The following is a 19,000-nucleotide window of genomic DNA, read 5'->3' as shown; positions in this document are numbered from 1 at the left end:
ATCAAAGAAATGGGTAAAAACTATGCTTTCCCAGTTTCAGATGCCACCATCCAAATTAAGTTCCATAAAAGTACCACATGTACTAAAATGTGCGATTGAGATATAATATTTTTTTATTTCATTCAAGAACGATTGAATCGGATTTATACTAATTTCATTCTTTACAGCTGAAGAATGAAGGAAGTGGTGCTGAAGTTTTTCTCATAAAGCTGTTTTACTGGACTGGGTGGCATAGCTCCATCCATCATCATGTCGTTAGCGAGCGATTCCCAGGAACTCACAGGATTTCTATTTGTAGGATCTGAGGATATTCAAAGCGGCTTCACCATGGTGATGTTTATTTGTTGTCCTGAAATGCAAAGGGGCTGCCTGTGCCATACAGTGGGCACTAAAAACTATGCATCCACCTTGGACCTTTCTGTGCCACAAAATGAGTTAAAACATTTATTGGTGGAATTTCTGTTCAAAAGAGTGAAAATTCATGACATTTATGTGAAGGCATTAAAGTCCAATAGGCTACATACGAAAAATCGGTTTAGCAAATTTTCCCTCCCTTTTTGCTGACTTCTTGGGCTAGATGCCCCTATGAGCAAACCATGTCATGATATATGTGACTTAATTCTTGAATAGTCAAAATCTGAGGTTGACCTTAACAGCAGCAGCTACAATCATAATCTCGACACAAGGGCCATTAAGCAGCTGTTAAAGAGCTTTTAATCAATCACGAGCTTCATCAGCAAATTCAATTTCTTCTCTCTATGATGTTTCCAATGTCAAGAATGAACTAAGGCCAGATGTCATTAAAGATGTCGTTAAAGTTCATAATCCTAACATTTCAGTTCTGGTTGATTTGGCAACACCTGTGGTTACTGGTGGTAACGCTAAGAACATCTTAATAACTCCCAGAGTTCTGTTCTAAATGACATGTTTATCATTCTCCAGGGGCAGAAAACAGTTACTCTGCCAGAAATAAAAAAAAATAAAAGAAATTAAAAGGGAATGGCGGACTCCGCCTCTGACAATGTAAACTACTAGGTTACAAGAAAGCGCTAATACATGTCAGGGCTATAGCAGAATACATGCTAGTCATAAATACTCTCAAAATAGGGTTGGATATGATAAAAATGAGAAGAATTATAACTCTAAATAATTTCGATAACATTGTGATATAAAGCTCCAGAACTGCTACTAAATGGACCATGGAGTCAGATTGCATTCCCAGCTGCTATTCATCTTTAGCGTCAGATTTTGAGTAGAATTAGGCTACTTGAAAATGGTAATTTTTGTAACAGTGTCCCTTTAATGCATTTTAAGTGAACAGTCCATTCTACATTATAATATAAAATATATGTGCACCCATGAGAGAACTTTTACAGTTCCTGTAGTCTCATGGAGAAATAAAATGTAATTCTACTTCTCACACTATCACGCTACAGAGAAACCAAGTCTTCTCTAATTTCAAATTTGAGGTTAACTAACCAGAAATAATAACAGAAATACAATCTCATCAAAGTCCCCATAAAGGCCAGCTCAGTGATCAATCAATCAACAAAGTCAAGCAAGTCATAATTTCCCTGGACTGACACAGGCTGTATAATGCCTTCAGTAGCTGAATTTATTTTTCCAAAACAAGCAGAACAGAACTGTTCTCATACACATCTCTCTGCTTTATTTGTACAAATTAGTAAGTAACCTATAATTTACAGACAACATCACAGGCGCTGAAGAGAGGCCTTGGTCTGTGTTTTCATGACAAATAAGGGCTGGGACACAGACGGCTGAGCACCAAATTCTGTTGAGTCACTCCCAAACTAAAAATAATGAACTGTATTTTTAAGAGAGAGTCCCAGACCACTGAGGGTGCAGACTGAAACAAAAAGAGACAGTGCACGACACAATTTTGGGAAAAATTTGCTGAATGGAAATGTCACGTCTTGAAATGGCACAGAGGATCTTTTTCGGCTCACAGGCTTCCACGCATCTGCTGGAGCCCGATGTTCATGTGAAGGCAAAAACTAATGGTATATCATACCAACATCTGCTCAGGCCTAACACCAGCCTGCTTTCATTTGGATAAGGAAGATGGGCGGGGGTGCTCTTCCCTTATCCCACCAGCTTCCTGACAGCCCCAGTAAACACTGGCCCTCTAAAAGGTCACACTGTTTGTCACCCATGGGCCCCTGCGAGGAGCTCTCCTCTCATAAATATTAATGGCCACTGTACCAAATGGGGCCACTGACTGTTAACAAGGGGTGTGGAGGGTGGGAGGGAGGGTTTGTTCCTTTTAACGCTGCTAGAGGCTCCTCCACTGTGGGGCCATGGGAAAACAGAGAGGTAGGCCAACCTGGAAAAGTCTGGCCGCTGCTCCTGCCATATGGATCTTCTTAACCCAAAGTGACTGGAGCTCCGATCCCTCATGGTTTTGATTCTTTTTGATCACTTTGGCTTTAAAAGTGAAATCAGCAATAGCAGACAGTTTTACTGCCAACCACATCAGCTCTCCACTTCAAAAACCAATGGCTGTAAATTCTCACAAAATGATGGATTACCCTCCAGGCACTCCAACCCTTCTTGTTGTTTATCAGTTGGCCTCAGACATCTTATATAACAGTGTAATATAATAATCTGAGCCACACAGACTAGGCATGCCATGCTTCCCTACGATGACCACTCCATTTTACTCACAAACTCCTCAAAAAATTAAGCAACAGCACATCTGGTTGTCCGCTGATTTCAACCGCAGCCAAATGATATGCAGACGGCAGCCAGGATGGGCAAAAAGAAGCTTTGTTTTGGTTCCAAGACAACCATGAGTCTTCGAAGTGGAGATAAATATTAGGAAAACTTTGGAGGGACGTTTGCTTGATTTGGATTTATTGAAGAAAATCCCAGCCTTTCATTACTTTGCATTCCTAAGCATGAAATGTGCTTTCTCTGATACCACCAAAAAAAATAAAATCCTCCAGGCAGGTATGTGTGTGTAAGATTTCACATTACACCTTTCGCTTCAAAGGATTCTGATGGAATCTGGAAGGTATATAAGATGCGGAGTCGACTCTTATAAAAAAATCAGGGCTAAAAACGTATTATTTTAAGCATACTGCATATGCCTCCTGCCTGCTTGCCCCGGGGCTCATTTTCCTCTCAATTTGATTTCCCAGATTCACACACTGTATATCAAGCCTCGTAAAGAGAAGCAACATTTCACTGGCAGTATTGATGTTTCCTTCTGAAATACGGCTCAGCAGGCTATGGCATCACAGCTCCATGCTGAGAAGGAGGCAGGGACGGTGATTGATGAGCCACAGTTGGAGTTGCTGTAAACAAGGGGGAATGACATCTGATCTGCCCAGGTGGGGAAGGACAGGCCTGCTTCTGTTTCCATCAAAACCTCTGCAGATTCTGGATCTGCCTGGGGGAAAGGTAAATCACATCCTAACCCTACTGGTGACATGTCAGATAAACTTTAGATCGGCTGTGTAGCTGCAGTTCATGTCAGCTTCATGAATACACTGAGACAGTCACAGTGGATTCCTACAATGGATTCCTACAATCACTAACTCAGCCAGGAATAAGTCATACATGAAAAGAGAGAGGGTACCATAAACTCCTGTTGGTGATGATTGTAAGGTAAACAGCCATTTATGCATTCATTTGTGCTCCCAGAAACACACTGAAGCATTTTCATAAGCAAAAAATGTGTTTCACTGCTCTCTAGGGCAACACAGCAACAGGTCATGAAAGCTTTTCCATTTGCTCTTCTCCCTATATGATGAGACTTCCATGGCTAAACAGATAAAAAAAAAAGCAGAGGCCTCTTTACAGTTGCCGCACCCAACTTGGCGTGCGTCAATGTGATGTCAAAATTACATTGACCTCGCTGGCACGCCAGGATTTTAAGTGCGCGACCAGAGGTAGTGCACCACTCTATTTTTTCCAGCAGCTCATGACAAAGCAACTAGCGTCGCGACCACCATGTGCGAGTATAAATAGTTACGGTGCTCCCATGACATCACATTGGTGCACAACAGGTCGGGTACGGCAAGTATACCGGACGCCTAAGGATATGCTTGGCGAAGTGAAGAAACATGTTGGAGAATGTGGGTAGGTGTAGCATATCCCTATGTGTCAGCTCCCACATAATGGCTATTGAGATTAGATGAGTCATAATCACTGCTCTCTGTCCAACATGATTGACCTATTTACAGCTTGACAAACAAACATACAATATGCCAATCATTTCCTACCGTCGTACCCTTTATGTTATTAGATGTGATTAGAAAATACTTTACTGGTTCAGTGAACATTGGGACTTCCAACATGATTCTGAATTGACGCATATTATTGCGGTTTCAGAGAAGGGTGCGGTGCAAAAAGAATTCCAAAAAGAGAAGTGTAAAAAATGTAAAGTACTTGTACGGTCGTGTGACTTTTTTCAGACCCGTTTTTCCAAAGGAGGTGAAGCAAAAGTGCTGTGTTTTAACCTGCAGCATTGAGAGAAAAGATTGACAGGGTTTTATAAAGTAGTTACAAAGGAACTTGGACAGAAAAACAAAACAAAAAGGTCCACTTACTATCTTATTCCTTTAGCTTTCATCCACATTTCAATCAACTGAATGCGTAGGTTCGTTCTTGATCATAGAAATAGTTTGACAAAAAAAGAAGGAAAAAGACATCTTCCACTTCCTAGCTTTTTTCTGGAGCTTTTAACCACATGTCATGGCCTTCATCAGCAGTTCAGGTGTGATGACATGACCTAAGTATGAAATGCCAACAACAACGTGATGACAGCTGAGCCATTGCCATGATAATTTAGGAAACTCCATCCGTTAATTAAAATCTGTAACATGCACTTGCAAGCTGCAAAATTTTTTAAAGTAGCTAGTAAGTGGATCTTGAGTAAAGGCCTTTTTTGTCAATCTGATATTTCCACGGTCAGGAATGAACTTCCATGCTCTACTTAAAAGTTGACCCCCAGGCCATTCAGTACTGAAATTCTTGTCACTTAGGTCCAGGGCCTGAAATTAATACCCGACAACAGACCAAATGCGGGTGAATATTGGCGGGTTAAACTGGCAATCTACCTGCAAAGTTGGCAGGTAGCAAATGAGAATGAGAAAGTGATTCATTTGTTGTTTCTTGCCACATTTCAACCAAGTCCGCCATTTTCTTGGATTTGAGCTGAAAAATGTGGCGGCACATTACTGGGGTCGGTAAGAGGCCGGCTGAAACAAGCAACCAGCAAAAAAAAAGTAAAAACATACGTTTTCAATACCAAGTGAACAGTTTGCGACAACGGCAAGCTTCGTGAGTGGCTGATTTACGACAGCAGTACAGAACAAATGTACTGAAAGGAAAGAAAGGTTGACAGAAAGGTTTTATAGTTATATTATACTTCACTATATGTTAATGACTTGACAGCACGTACATGTGTATTCTTAACAAGTTCAAGAACGATGCTCGTGCATTTCCTGTATTTCACCTTTATGAGGCAAAATCAAAATTGGCTGGTAAAACGCCTGTGTGGCTAGTGGATTTTAAAATCCACCTGCCACAGCAGCTGGTGGCCAAAAAAGTTAACTTCCCTTTCACACATACCAGTTTGTTTCAGACTTTCTGACTTTTCAGTTTGGTCCAAACCACAGTTACAGGTGTGAACCCTCCCCCAGAACAAACAGACGAACCTTTGACCGATGAAAAGAGGTAGTCTCGGTCGGGATCAAATGGAACCATGGTTCACCCTTTTCAATTATTTTTTCGAGAGGATACTAGAGGACGGGGAAGCCTGTCTACAAACCAATCAAAGTCAAGCATCAGGAGACGCAACTCACATGGGTGATGACGACAGGACGTAGGTATGTCCTGTAGAGTTCTTTAGTGTGCTCACATCATTGCAGCGTAAAACCAAAACCAACCAGATCAAATGTATACAATGTCACAAAAACGTGAACCGTGGTTTGGATACCTTTCATCTCCAGCAATCCCTGCCTCCCCTTTTCTCCTCTGTCTCCTCTACCACCTCCGCACATTCATCCTCTTTCTGGCCTTTCTCAGACTGATCAAATATTTGCTCTTCTTGGGCACCAGTCTGTTTATTTTCTGGAGTGTGTTTTCAGCAGTGGCCAGACCTGTGCGGTGGCTCAACAGTGCCGTCTCAGACATGTCAGTGTTTAGCTTAGCAGCTGGGGGACGGAGGCCGGGCCGGGTCCGGTGCTCTGAGTGCGCCGGCAACGTTGGCTGCTCTCCCTACGCTGGCCAAACTGGGACTGCGAGCCTCACACACTGCGGCCATTCACTCTCCCAGCACACATAGTATAGAGTACGGATTGTTTGGAGGCCAGTGGCAATGCCAGGAATGCTGAGCCTGAGTTCCTCTCTGGGAAAAAATGGTATTTGGTTCTCTCTCTCCCTCCCTCCCTGCCTGCCTTTGAAAGGTTGCAGCAGTCTGATGAGAGGGATCACTAGGTGCATTAGCCGACCCGTTTCCTCTTGCCTGCAGATTCCAGCCTGGCCAGTCAGAGAGGGCCTCCCAGCCAGAGGAATCCTAAGGAGAGCTACTGCCTTCCACATTGGTATTTCCTGACCCAGTCCCACATCCCTAGTGGCTCATTCACAGTTATAGCAATGAAAAACAGAAAGCTATATAGGGACGCATGCATAAAATATCCTTCTTGAACTCAGCATTGGTAACAAACAAGTATTTAGAGTTTAAAACCATAAAAAAAACTGCCCAAGTGCTAATAGAGACCAATTTCCATAATTTCTATTTTTAACTTTTTTTTAAATGTACTTTTGGGTTTTATATTAGAGAAATAGAGGGACATAAGCAGCTGCTTATTGGCTCAGATCACTTACGGTTTTGCTTCTAATCGGGCCTGTGATGATGCTGCAGAAGTGTGAATTATAATTTTTTATTTGCTTCATTGAACACAGGTTGGGGATGATCTTTTACGACTTAACTAGTTTTGCCATATGCAAAACCATGATCGTCGAGGCGTTTGGAGCGCGCCATCCCTGCAGATCTGATTTATCAAGCCTCGGCCGGAGCTGTGCGTGACTGTGTGTCCATTTAACAATTTAGCCACTGAACACTGCAAATGTCATAAGAGCTGAGGGGCCAGCGAGGATATGAAAAACACTCCAGAAGTCACCAGAGGAGAGATTGTAAATCAGGAGATGTTGAAAAGCAGAAATAGGTGAGTAGTTATTTATTAAACACCACGGAGACGTTCTGAGGTGTACCGTGATATCAGGTGGAAAAGGGATTTTCGTACAGCTGAGTGATTCTCCTCTGTCCCAGAAGATTGTGCATTCATTTCCCTTGCAGCTTGGAAAACAACAAAACAGAGTCCAATTTCAGCTAGTTACAGAAGTGCAGGAAAAACAGAACATTTCCTCAAACTGCAATAAATGCAGGCATCAAGGGGCCAAGTGGAGAAGTCAGTAGGAAAGCGCTGCAGTATCAAAAACCCATTTGGTCTATCAGATTCATGTTCGTGCAAAAAAAGATAAAGAAAAGGTGATAATGTCCTGGAAAACTGTTTCAAGGAAACAAGTATGTAACAGGCTAACCCATCACCAATTCCTCCCAGGCTGTTGTCAACCTCTTGTGAAATTCTGCTTTCTGTGTGTCAACACATGCCAGAGACGATCCTCAGGGTGAAATCCCATCCATTCCTCCTACTTAGATCCTGTACTGTCTTGAGAAAATTCTTACTAATGAGCAGAAAACTATATATCTGTCATCTCACCAAAGGCTGCCAAGAGCATTTCAGCTGAACAATCACAACAAAATGTTTTCATTTTTATTTAGTCACATTTAATCCTGAGATCTTCCAAGTGGAGCCAGAGGGGGGAATGATTTCACTGGAAACAAGGTAGAAATAAAGTGATCATTCCACTCAAATTCTCCATGGCAAGTTTTTGTTTACTAAATGTTTTATCTTTCAAATCATTTGTCAGATAAAAAAAACCTGCTTGGCAGGAAGAAATAAAAAAACTTTTTTTCTGGCGACTGGGTTGGACATCATATTTCCCTTGTATTAGCTTTTCTGCATTGGCTTCCTGTAAAATCCAGGATTGAATTTTAAATCCTTCTCCTGACCTACAAAGCTATAAATGGTCAAGCACCATCATATCTTGAAGAGCTCATTATTGTCCCACTAGAGCACTGCACTCCCAGAATGCAGAGTTACTTGTGGTTCCTAGAGTCTCTAAAAGTAGAATGAGAGACAGCGAATTCAGCTATCAGGAGGCAGACACCGTCACCACATTTAAGAGTAAACTTAAAACTCTCCTTTTTGATAAAGCTTATAGTTAGGGAGTGAGGAGTTGCAGCGTTCGCCTAGACCGGTGGGGGAGGGTGTATAGCTTCAGACACGGCACCCCTTCTCTTCTCTGCTTCTCTTCATAGTCGTCAGATTCATCTTCCAACCCTTATAGAACTGGCTCTGGTCTGCCTTAATTATGCTGTTATAGTTTTAGACTGCCGGGGGACTTCCTTCCTTTGACAAACTGAGCTCCTCTCTCTTTCCATCTGTGTGCATCCATGTCCCAGAAATGCTTGTTACTAACCTAGCTCTGGGGAGCTTAGTCCCCGGAGCCCTTATGTTTTTCGTCACCCAGCAGTTTTCCTTGGATTACGGTGGCATCTAAATCATGGTTGCAGCTGTCGCCGTGGTCATGCTCCACGCCCTGCTACACCCTGCTATGCTCTGCAGTGCCCTACTACGTCCTGCTACACCCTGTAACGCCCTGCTACACCATGAACTACTACAACTATTATTTCTAGTCATAGTTCCATTATCTTTATTGTGACTATTACTGCCACTGTTCATCACACCCCCAACCGGCACCGTCAGACACCGCCTACCAAGAGCCTGGGTCTGTCCCAGGTTTCTCCCTAAAATAAGTTTTTCTCACCACCGAGGTTTCTAAACCTTTCCTTTCCTCGCCACTGTCGCACTAAATGCTTGCTCTTTGGGGAATTACTGGAATTGTTGGGTCTTTGTAAATTATAGAGTGTGGTCTAGACCTACTCTATCTGTAAAGTGTCTTGTTATGATTTTCCCTGGCCTCCAGCCTTGGCCTCCAGCACTACTGTCAGAAATCTAGGAGTTATTTTTGATCAGGATATATCTTTTAACGCCCACTTAAAACAAACCTCTAGAACAGATTTTTTTCACCTTCGTAACATTGCTAAAATTAGGAACATCCTGTCTCAAAACGATGCTGAAAAACTAGTCCATGCATTCGTTACTTCCAGGCTGGATTATTGTAATTCCCTATTACAAGGATGCTCAAATAAAACCCTTAAGACTCTCCAGCTGATCTAGAATGCTGCAGCACGTGTTCTGACAAAAACTAAGAGAAGAGATCATATTTCTCCTGTATTAGCTTTTCTGCATTGGCTTCCTGTAAAATCCAGGATTGAATTTAAAATCCTTCTTCTGACCTACAAAGCTCTAAATGGTCAAGCAACTTTATATCTTGAGGAGCTCTTAGTACCTTATTGTCCCACTAGAGCACTGCACTCCCAGAATGCAGAGTTACTTGTGGTTCCTACAGTATCTAAAAGTAGAATGGAAGCCAGAGCCTTCAGCTACCAGGCTCCTCTCCTGTGGAACCAGCTCCCAATCTGGGTTCGGGGGGCAGACACCATCACCACATTTAAGACTAAACTGAAAACTCTCCCCTTTGATAAAGCTTATAGTTAGGGAGTGAGGAGTTGCAGAGTACGCCTAGACCGGCAGGGCAGGGTGTATAGCTACAGACACAGCACCCCTGCTTTTCTCTGCTTCTCTTTATAGTCATCAGATTTACCTATCATATAATCAATAATATAGTGAGAGTAGAGGGAGGCAGGCCAGTACAGCCCAATCCGGTTGGGGAGCGTTCTAGCCCGACCAGGCATTATGCTATTATAATTCTAGACTGCCGGGGAAGTTCCTTCCTTCTTATGACACAATGAGCTGCTCTCTTCTTTTTCTTTTCTTTTGTTTCCTTTTATGTGCATCCTGTCCCAGAAATGCTTGTTGCTAACCTAGCTATGGGGAGTTTACTCCCCGGAGTCCTTATGTTTCTTCTTCGCCCAGAATATCGCCTTGGGTCTTGGGTGCAGCTGTCGCTGTGGACCGGCTACACCCTGCTACGCTCTGCGATTCCCTGCAATGTCCAGCTACGTCCTGCTGCGTCCACTGCGTCCACCCATGCTCTGCTGTGCCACGCTACAGCCTGTAACTCCCTGCTGTGCCCAGCTATGACATGAACTACTACGACTACCATTGTAGTCACTGTTCCATTATCTCTATTGTGACTATTGCGCCACTGTTCATCATAACCCCAACCGGCCCCGTCACACACTGCCTACCAAGATTCTGGGTCTGCCGAGGTTTCTTCCTAAAAGGGAGTTTCTCCTCGCCACTGTCGCAATAGCAACTGCTAATGCTTGCTCTTGGGGGAATAATTGGAATTGTTGGGGCTTTGTAAATTATAGAGTGTGGTCTAGACCTACTCTATCTGTAAAGTGTCTCGAGATAACTCTTGTTATGATTTGATACTATAAATAAAATTGAATTGAATTTGATACTATAAATAAAATTGAATTGAATCCTGAAAGTAACTCTACTTCCAGCTTGTTGTTTTGTTGTCATGGACCACAACCTCACTGTTTTGATTCAGTCGCACCGCTCTAATCAACCTCGTTTCCAGCTGCAGAATCTCAGCTGTTTATTATTCCAGCTTACACTACCTTGCCACCAACACAACTTCAGTGAAGTATTTGGCATATTCTTTATAATTAATTAATTCAATATCAGAAAATTATACAAACAAATTGTGGACTATTATTTTTATGATAAGGCAACATGGGGCCTTCTAAAATTGAATATTTGTGCACATTGTTTGAGGGAATAAGAATGGTTTCAAAGTGAGGTAACATAGAGCTGAGGGATCAAAGGGCCTTTTCCAAATTTGAACATTTCTATGAGGGTTGCCAGATTTGGTTGATGGGCACAAGTTTTTTTTTGATTTTGTTGGCACAATGGTACCAAAACTAGCAACCTCACTGTGACAAAATTTTGGGATGTTGCACACAGTCACTGCACACAGCTGTTTGACAAAAAATATTTCCAGCAGAGACTGATATCAATCTTCACCTCTCATTGTCAGAAAAATTTGCATATTTCCCAACAACACTATATTAGCTGAGGCCTGTATTTCTGTGCACAATGAAAACCCAGTCTGTAAAAAAACAACAGAATTTGCCTTCAAGGTTTTGACACAACACCTCATGTCAAAGAAAATCTTCCTGACAGTTAACAAGACTCTTTTGCACAAAATCCTCTATAAATGTACTCCTTTCTGAATAAACCTGTCCACCAAGAAAGTAACTAAATGCAGAAAGCGTAAACCTGGTTTCAGACTGGATCTTGTGTTCTAGCTCTAAACGCTGAATTTCACAGCATGGAGTATTTCCACTGTGATATAAAATACAGAGTTTGAAACGCTGTCATTAAACTAAAAACAGATACTTAGCAAAGTTGGATGAGACGTTCACATGCCAGCAGAGGGGAAGAGGAGAACATTCCTCCAAGTGTTTGGCTTTAAGAAGGAAGAGATTGTCTCATCAGCTGAATAAAGATCCACTTTAACTCAATATAGATCCTTCATTAATAAAAGCCCACTGTTTCTATGGAAGTTACTAAAGAAAAGTTGTCAGTTAGAGAAAAGAGTTTATGCCACACACACACACACACACACACACACATTTTAGGTTTAAGGTTAATTATGGTCAACTGTGTATTATTCTATGTGAATAAGCTCATACCTAGGCTTTAGTTATGGCCAACCAATGTTCCAAATTAAAAGGAAAGGGAGGATAAACAATTTTGACCTAGGCCTTTGGTTCAACTCTCAATTTCACGCCCTCCACGCCCTCCGCCTCCACCACTCCATCTATCTTCCCTCCTGTTCAAAGGTTGACCCTCTCGCCGACTGCCCACATAACAACTCCTTTCACCCCACAGCAACATTTATTTTCTCCTAGCAAACTTTAATTAGCTGCTGTGTTACGGCCTCCGGCGCCCGCCCCTTGTGACTGACCCTTTCCAGTGTTTTGCATGCCTGCGTGAGATTGGTCCAGATGCCGTGACCCTGCCCATCTCACTTCCTGCCTGCTGTCCTGAAGACCCTGATTGGAGAGGCACCCAGTCCAGCTCTTCAATCGAGAGGATGCAATTTTGTCAGAAAAGCTGTATATTCTCAGCCAAGTTGTTTGTATTCAATAAGGTTTTGGACAGTATGAGTCTTTATGGCGGACTTCTGGGGCTCCAGCCCCTAATATTGTCTCAAAAGCCCTGAATCTTCTAGGGTTTTAAAATACTTTCAATTTTGTGTTATTTCTTCTAAAAAGTTCCATTACTGGGGAAATAGCACCATTCATTCTGTGAACTCTAATATTTAAGATTAGCAGGGCTGTTCACACAAAATATATACCCTATCTTATATAGCCTAAGATGAAAATAGTAACATCAGCCAGTTTTCCCCTTTTTAGGTGGCAGGAGTAAAAATTAGTCCTCAACATTTGTTGTGTTCTGGTTTAAAATAAATATACAAATACAAAATATGACGTAGGCTCTACAGGATGAGTTTTAAAATTGCCCCAAATAATGGACAGATTTTATGGCTTTGGGCTCGGCCACGAATGATTACAACGCATGGCTCCGCCCTGGAAGGCGCAACTTTCAGCCCAGACACAAAGAACATCTCCATGCAACAAAAGAAAAGTCCCATTAGAGAAATAAAAAGAATCACTCACAGTGCAGCTCGGTGTTAGTGCTGAGGCGAAAGTGGCCGGTGTGGTTAGACGTTGCACCTCCAAAACATCCCGAAACTGCATTTTAAAGATGTCTATCCGTCTCGCGGTGCGCTGTGGCCCGCGTGTAGCGGTGCGGCTCCTTGTTGCAGCAGCAGCAGCCTGACCTCATTAGGATCTATATGTGGACACTGGAGACACATTAACACCAGGTGTAAATATAATCAGGTTAAATCACATCTAGATACAATCTGGATACAAGACGCATTTTTAATGCCAGGAGTGTATTTATTTATTTAATTTAAGCAGCACCCCCAGGGCCTTTTTCCCTTTGTAGCTCGCCGTCCTGCTTTTGTTACTTGTAAATCTAATTTACATACGACCAATCCAAGCAATAAATTATTATTTCACCAAATCCATCTGGTTTTGAGTTGCTTCCCGTTCCCCTGGCAGGTTGTTGGATCATAATGCTGTCGATGAACCTCAAGCGTGTTCCACCTAAAGGGCAAATCAGGTCAAAGCATCCAGAGCTCTCAGGCTTTTCTCTCAGGAGGAGTAGCCAAAGATAACTGTCCTCCTGCAGTCATGAATATGAACGTGCCAGCTTTTACACTTTCATTCATCATCGCTGAATTCCATCGCTGAGTTTTTTTTGTGATGATGTCTATTTTACTTTTCTGGTTTCCTTACTTTGCCTCCTTGTGTCTCGTCTACTTCAGTTTATGATTCGTTTTTAAAATAACTTCTGCATCAGACAAAAACATTGTTTGTGTTATGGCTGCAATGTTTTCTGGATGTTTGAAACTCCTGGTGGTGGAAAGATTGCTCTACCTTACTCCCTCGATTGTTGAACTCCATGACAATCTTAAGAAAAAATAAAGTGTTGAAAAGTAGCACATTTACTCAAGTAATGTACTTAATTTTGAAAGGTATTTGTACTTTACTTATTTAGTATTTTTCTGCTTTATGCTACTTTTTACTACAGAATACATTTCTTTGCCAGCAATAGTTACTATTTTGCCAATTAAGATTTAACATTTAAAACATATGATAAAGAGACAAAGCTGTAAAAACCCACTGTACACTTCCTGCACCAAACTGCAGACACACACATTTAGCTGGTAAACATACTGTAGTGGAGCAGCTAATGAGACCGATATTGCCCTCAGGAGTTGGTAGAGAGCAAATACTGCGCTAAAAGAGACTGAATATTGGACTTGCATTCATCAGGTGGACTCAAACACGACTCCAATGAATGATGTTCCTCCGTAACTGAATGTCTAATTAAGCAACTGCCTGCCAACAAGTTCACCACATTAAAATAAAATTCAAAAGGCGACCATGTCAGTGCTTACACAACTTGTTTCCATTGCTCCCAAGTGACTAAAAAATTATTATTGCAGGTTTAAAATCTGCTTCACCTCAACCAGCTTTCACATTGAAATGCTGATTATGTATTACAAGTAATAGTTTGACATTTTAGGAAATATACTTACTTGCTTTCTTGTCGCAATAAGGATGAAATGATTGATACCACTCTTTTTTTATGATCCACTTTTTTTATTGGCACCTTCAGACATACAAAACAAATTCCACAACGTGTGACAGGTAATAGGCAAATGAACCTGAGACATCAGGGTTTAAATCTCCACCTCTTAGCCGGATTACGTCTCGCCATGTCGTAGGGGCGAGGCCTCAAAACCGAGAATATATACTGGGGCGTGAAATTTAAATTACGATCGTTTCCAGCCGCTGCATTTATCAATGTACGACCATTCTTACGCTCTGATTGGTGTGATACGAACATTTCATGAATCACACGTGAAGCCTGTCGTAAGATGATTTCTGCGCTCATATCTGCGCTGGTTTCTACATTAGGTTGATAAATGAGGGCCTATTTTTGCTGCTGCGCTTTCCCATAAGCTGATAGTTGATGATCTGGCTTTGTTAATCCTTGCTGTAGAGAGCTCAAGCATAACTATGTCTAGAAAATACGCCAACCACTGTTTTATACAAAGCGAGTGGGGGTTGCCAGCGTTGAGCTATCATTTTCTTGGTTGCAGTTGAGCCGGCTAGCCAAATTTTGTCTCCCAAGCAGGTGTAATTTAGAGTCGTCATTGAGTAAAAAAAACAATCGGGTCAGTAGGAATTCAACAGCCAATCACATCAGATATTATTGATGATGATGTTTTATTCCAGAACTCATGCACCTGTTCACACTCCCAGACCATATGCAGGAAAGTTCCAGTTTGTTCAGGTTGACAGAACGTGCAAAGTGGGAATGACTTTAGAGACGTATCTCTTCTGGGGAGTCCAAGGAGTTGAAGTGGACATACTGGTGATTTGGCTTCTTGGAACAGTGGAAAATGTTGTCCCATTTCTTTACTATTGGGAGTTCTCCTATGGATACTTGCATTAGTTTAGCATACATCTTGGACACTAATCCTCTCACAGGAAAATCAACAAACCATTTAATGACTGGGTGAGCCTCAAGACTGTTTCGCCATGGCACTCTATAACATTTTAGGGCTGATCTTAAGCGAAGATAAAAGTAGAAGGATGTCCTGGGGACCTCAAAACTAGCTCTCAGGTCTTCAAAACTCAACATACCTTTCTCATTGAATAGCTGGTATAAAGTATAAATACCTCTGTCACTCCACTGCTTACAAGCAAAGGGTTTGTTACCAGACATTAAGTGTGCATTGTGCCATATTGGGGTATTCAAATGCCACTTATGGGTGTAGCGTAGTTGCTCCTCCACCTGTTTAAAGTTGGTCAATGTGTTGGTGATAATAGGGCCATAGGATAGCATACACTTTTTCCTTACTCTCCATTACTTACCACAAGTAGTTCCACTCTAGGCGGTCGAAAGCCTTTTCTGCGTCCACTGATAAAACTGCTGCCGTTGTTGGAAGGTATTTGGCTTCTTCTATTACATGAAATAGTCTGCGTACATTGTCTGCAGCATGACGCTTTGGTATAAAAATTGATCGGTCAGGGTGGACTAGCTTCTCAATAAAGCGCTCTAGGCGGAGAGCCAAGACTTTGGAATAAAGCTTAATATCAGTCCTGATGAGGCTGATGGGCCTGAAATTTAAGCAATCTGTAAGATCTTTGCCCTTTTTAGGTATAACAGAAATTAGCGCAGTGCTGGTTTGTTGTTGGAAAGTACCCATCTCTATGTCTGAAGTTAAAGCTTGTAAAATGGTAGGTCGTAATATTTCAAAATACTGTAGAAGTTCTAATGGAATTCCATCCAACCCTGGCATTTTCCATTTTTTAACAGTTTTTAATGCTGATTTAATTTCCTCTAATGCTATAGGTTGACCCAGATCTTCTGCCTCCTCTAGGTCAAGAAGAGGCAGGTTTAGTTATTTTAGGAACTCCTGGCAGGACTATCTGTCCAATCTGAGTTTTCTGTTGCACGTCTAAAACAACTTTTGAACGTACACGTTCTACAAAAACAAGTTCCTTCCCAAATGCCAATAAACCAGAGCACATTTTTCTCCTATCCAGGAATGTTGTGTGGACTAGCCAGACCCTCCTCCGCAGCGTTGTGGAGGAAGGTCTGGCAATGTGAGACTAGCCCACTGCTAGCGCGTTACAGTTAAAGACACACCTTAAAGCAGATAGTCTCGTTGTAATGGAGACGCAAATCCCTGCCATGCTGGGCTGACGCGCCGAGTCCTACCGAGTCAAGCCAAGCCAGCACGTGTGTGGAAAAGGGCCTCTGGTAGCTCTGCTGGTTGGCTGGCAAATGTCTGCACAGACATGAGAGTGGTAACATTCTTGCGAGAGTGTGAATAAACATATTTGCCAAAACCTATTTCTTCCATGTATTAGAAATAATATAAATAATGACAAACTCTGAAATAATAAGTACCTACTTTTACCTACAAAATAAATATGAGCACCTCTTCCACCCATGGAAAAAACATTTTCCTTTGTATCTAAGGGAAAGAGAACTTTCTGGAAATACTCAACCTGACATCAAGTTGACGCATAGAGAAATGAAAAGTATTTTTTGTTTTGAACCTTCGTACAAAACAGATTCCTTTAAACAAGAAAGGATTACCATTTCTCAAAGAAGACCACTGCATGTTTATTTTGCAAGAAAAAAAAGAAGCTATATAGAATGTTTGCGCAGCTATCTAGAGTACAGCCTCAGCTTAAAACAACACTGCATAAAATCATAATAGATGCAAAGTTTCACAACACGCTGTACTGTGTAGAGCTCGCACAGTGGCACAAATGGCAGGTCCTTGGCAGGAAGTAGACTGCAGGGTTAAGTAAGGGTGGCGGCTGGCGCTGCTACTGATTTCCATGGGTTTGGATAAAAACCGACTGGCTTTTTATAGCACAGTGGCCGGGCGGGGTCACAGGGTATGTGTGGCTCACAGCATTCACTGTGTGGTAGTGTGGAACTCGTTCAGATGGAGCCGAAAGAGAGACAGTGACAGAGAGAGAAAGAGACAGAGAGCTGCTGGTGGTGTGGTGATGGGAAGGGAAGACAGCCAACACTGAGATTTAGAATCAACAAAGAAGAGAAATGCTAATGCTTGAGGCATTTTTAGCTTAATCTTGACAGAGATCTCTTCTCTCCAAAAATCTATTTGAAAAGGTGTCATGACCCATAGAAAAGAAAAGTGCAGATGGGAGTCAAGCAAATGGACCAGGCCCGGTTCCAAAACAAAATTAGTGATCGCATTTTCACTCAGTGTGACCACTACTTTGTCATTAAAAACACATTATACAAACCTTCCTTCTGGCTTTTATACTTTTATACTAAGTTTGCTATTGTTGACAGGCATTTTAGGATACATGTAAATATGCACAATTGATACCTGAGAAGACATGAGCAGGTGGGTCCATATATATACATAACACACTCAACACAGTACGAAACTTAGTCTTCAAGTTACTGATATCATGTTAACTATGAACTCAGCCTTAGGCTAGGAAAACATTAAAACCTTCAAAAGCCTAAACTGAAGCAACTTCCAACTGTATCACTCACTGTATTATTTACAAAGAAAATATGGCTGGGTCGATTCACATAATTCTCCTAGGTGATAGCAACAAATACATCATGATGATCTGACCCCGCACGTAGCTGCCCGTTCTATTCACCTCAGAAAAATTTACTGGACAAAGTTACAGTTCTACCATGAGTTCTACAAAAAAAATGTAAGACTTGCGAGTGCCTTGGAAAATACTTCTTTTCTTAATTTGCATGTGCCATTCTGGGGCTTTTGTTTTTAATTCTATTACACTAATTTTTGTAAAAAAAGAAAAAAAAGAGAGAGCGCGAGAGATCCAGTGCTAGATCCGAGGCTAATCATAGAACATTCCGGGCTGTAGCCGGGTGCAAATAGAGCATTAACTTCCACCCTAGAGCCGTGCTCATCAGGGGTAAAGTTAACCATCCCGACCAGGATGCAGGCGTCATCAGTGGGTAACCTCTGCATGAGTAGCTGTGTTATGAGCCGTGTTATAAGCAGGATAATGTAGAGCGAGCTGGTCATTATTGTGAATTTAACCCCTTCAGGCTGATTCTAATTCTAATCCTAACCCTTTGCAATAATGACCGGTTGCTACCGGTTGACCACTTGCTCTACATTATCCCTTACATAATTTACAAATCTCAAATGAGGGTAAAAAATATTAATTTCAGGGTGCAATGCATGCTTTTGCACCCTCGTAGTACCGGGCCTGAAATGGACTGAGACAAACGAACAGAGAGCTGCCGAGCAGTGACACGCCAGGCTACTTATCCATCACAGCCTCAGGAAATACCCCAGTCTCAGGCCCAGGTCCTCAATCGCCCGGCTTGTCTGTGTACTGTATGTGCATGTGTGCATGTTTGTTATCTTCAGGCAAGTCAAACAGAGTGATTTACGCTAGAAGAAAGTCTGGCTCGCAGCACCGCGAGCAACTGTTTTTTCTCATGCCAATATCAACTATATCACAGACAGCTGGACTGCCAAAGTGTGTCACTGTGTTATACCAGGGATTCTTCTCTGCTCAGCAGTTGGATGATGAGGACCAGAGCACCGGGCGGGCCCTGTCATCCAGACAAATATCTAAAAAACACTGGGTCAAACTGTTTGAGCTCATAGGTGGTTTCAAAGTTGATAGAGTATATCATAAATAAAGACTTGGTATTGTTTCTACTGAAGAGACAAT

The sequence above is a fragment of the Perca fluviatilis genome, chromosome 13 (assembly GCF_010015445.1).
Source record: "Perca fluviatilis chromosome 13, GENO_Pfluv_1.0, whole genome shotgun sequence".
Lineage (NCBI taxonomy): Eukaryota > Metazoa > Chordata > Actinopteri > Perciformes > Percidae > Perca > Perca fluviatilis.
This window is presented reverse-complemented; position numbering follows the sequence as displayed.